Source organism: Micrasema longulum, unplaced genomic scaffold, assembly GCF_059751315.1.
Source record: "Micrasema longulum isolate JH-2025_06_02 unplaced genomic scaffold, ASM5975131v1 h1tg000017l, whole genome shotgun sequence".
NCBI lineage: Eukaryota > Metazoa > Arthropoda > Insecta > Trichoptera > Brachycentridae > Micrasema > Micrasema longulum.
This window is the reverse complement of record NW_028277225.1, coordinates 769678-773075: the sequence shown is the minus strand read 5'-3', so window position 1 is coordinate 773075 and position 3398 is coordinate 769678.

Below are 3398 nucleotides of genomic sequence, written 5' to 3'. Positions count from 1 at the left end.
TTGTCTGTAAGTAAATATTTTTAATTCTTTTAACATCGACATAACCCTGATGGTCTTTTTTCCGTAATACGGGCAATTTGATTTTCACCGTCATATTTTATAATTTCCGCGCTTAATCAGTTTTGGTTATATTATTTTACAAATTATTGCTGTTTCCCCGCAATTGAAAAACCATTTTGGCATAAAATTATTCAATTTTCTTTGCATTTTGCATGGCAATGTAATTCTCTCTTCCTTTCCGATTTTCCCATTTATTATTTTATATATTGTTTTTATCTGAAACTTGTAATTGGTCTAATTATTTTTTGTTCTATGTATGTATTGTTGATTGTAATAAATAAATCAAATAAAAATAATACGCCTTTCTAAACAACTGCAAAGCTTTGCATAATAATAATAATTATAATAATCATTGTTTATTGCGAGTGCGAGGCTGTGAAAGTGAAGTGATGTTTCGGAAAAAACTTAAAACCCACTTGTTCTCTAAATCATTTGAATAAATCCGTAGCACGTGACAACAAAATAATTTATTTTAATTAAATTACAAATTTAAAAGCTTCAATTAAATTAACTTAACAATAGAATCACCATGTAAAGCGCCCTTGAGGTATTTTATTACGAAAATGGCGCTTTATAAGTTATCCATAATTATTATTATTATTTATTAACAAAAAAATATAATTAGACATTCATAATTAGGTATTCATTCATAGTATAACCTCTTTCAAGGTAGACATTTTTATGTAAAATAAACAATAACATGGCCACCTACTGGTTAGTTTATAATACAGTTATACAATATTTTACTTTTTCTTAACTTTATTTATTACTTTTTCAACCATTTATATTTGTGGCATTTGTAATTTTAGATGAATTTCCTTTTTTTGGTAGGCAATTTTTTTCTTTCCCCTTAATTTGTTTTTTTATGAATAAAGTATCATAAAGTATTTTAATGATACTCAACTATTACTGGAGAATATATTTTTTTTTTTTTTTCGGTACTTGATTTTTTCAATAGTCGTTTAAATCTACTATGATTCTTTTATAGAACCTCAGGTTCAAATCAGTTCACATTTTTTAGCAAAACGCTCAGTAGAATATAATGTATTACATTTATTATTATTTATTATAAAACGTTCCAGAAGTAATATTATGTGACATGTCGATATGTATTGTTTATATGAAACATCTGTCCCGTTGTTATTATCGGTCCGTGTTATTTCTCTGCGACAAATATATTTATTGGCATAAGGGTGATTGAGAACTCGCAATTTTTGTAACGATTCTACGCTTTCTCACCGCAAGCAGGTAGAGGGGTGGAAACCAGGAAGTAGAAAGAAGAAGGAATGGCATGTGGTGGGTAATATGTCACCTTGGTCTAACGGTTCAGTGCCAACAGAACAAACTTTCTTCCTCCGTACAGCTCTCTACCTTCCCTAGACTGGAACATTTAAGAGAAATAAATGTCCCGAAGTTGTGATGTAAGGGACGTTATACATTACACCTACGACCCGTGTTAAGGATAATATTACGAATATTGTGGATTTTTGTTATTTATCACATGTGAGGCAATATATTTTTCCGTTTTCCAAAAAACATGTCTTTAGAGTGTTTTTTCCACTCTCTTAAAATATTGTTTGAGGTATATTTCTTACTTAACCACAATTTACTCCCGTGATTTACGAAGCCATTATAAATTATTCGAGTTTTAAAACATTTATAAATTGGCATACTATGAAATCATTACTTTATTTTCATTCGATGTAAAATAATAATTGTTGTAATAATTATTATTTACCTTAAAATTTATGGTTTTTTTCACACAAATGCTCTCATAGGAATAAAACAATACACGTGGATATTTTGACTCAAAACGAGAGTTTGATTAAATTTATTGCTGTGCATCGTAGTGCAGTAGTAAACTCGTTTCCTAAAATTGGGATAAAAGAAGAACTCAAAAAGACTTTCCTTGTTTTCTGAGGAATAACATGTCATATTCAATCTCTAAAGCTCTTGATTTGAAAACGATTTTTGTAATTTGTAAATTCATTGAAAATAAGTTTAAAATAAGTTATCATAATCTCGTGCCATTTAAAATTCACAAACTACCTTATTATAAAGAACAGAATTAAAATAAATATTAAATCTAAATAAATCTAGCACCAGCTTATTTGCCAACACATTTATTCGTATATTTGAGGAATTTTTCATCTCCTTTTTCGTAAACTTATTTGTGGCGATTGTCTTCCTTTTACAACTTGTGTTAGAAAAGGACAAAGCATCTAAGTGAAAGGTTCCCTACTGGTGTCATTGAGTGGTGTTATAAAGGTTTAGGTTTCCTATAAAAAATGCACCAAAGCATTTTAGGGGGTGCATAATGCACGATAAACTTCCGTGACATAGAAGAGGCTTTATTTTCGAAAGCTTCTTTTTTCAGCTATCACGAACATTTTCAATTATTTTTTTTAGAATCTTATTTCACAGCATTGTAATTTATTTGGTAACTGACTTTAACGCAATTTTAATATCTTAATGGAAATGGAATTGATTCACATATAAATATTTATTTATTTGACTTTATTTGAGAAACCAACAGTTCTATATACATATTTATAGTAAACAAACAGATATAGCGTATAAACTCAGAAGCAATAACATATTTCTACTAAGTATACAAAGTTGGTAAAGAAAACATATTACATATAACAACAACAAAAAACGTATCTCTTACTTAATAAGGCCAAGAGCTATGTGCTTAGTTGTGATACAACATAGTGGAAATTGGAAGCATACGCATTATTAAACAAGAGATTTATTTGTATTACTGCGAAAATCGCTTTACTGAAATTTCATCAACTACCTTTGGTTTAAAATCTTCTCCTTATATTGTTTTTTCAAATTTTAAATATTACCTATACCTGTTATTCTTTCTTTTTTCTCTGCTGCATTGACATGTTTTTATACTTTTAAACTACTTTTTATTACTTGTATTATATATGTATCTATAATCAATATATTGCTGTTCTACTATGTGTCATTAATTTTGAAGATGTTTTTAAATTGACTTAAGTTTATTTTCTTATTTAAAGATTGGTCTCATCGTTTCTTTAAATCCCTTGAAATATGTCAGTTTATTTATGTTTTTCTTTTTTAAAAAATATTTTTATTATTTTATTTTATTTTTACATCTGAGCATGTTTTTCCTTCTTTATTTTAATTCTTAACTTTTAATTACTTTTACAAATTTTCATTATTTTTTTACTTTAATTTTAATTTTTAAATCACTTCTACTCTTATTTACGTTTTTTCCTTCTCTTTTTTTATTTTAATTAATAACTTTACAAATAATAAATCTTTCATATGGAAACTTCACTGATCTATAAAAATTAGGTCTAACT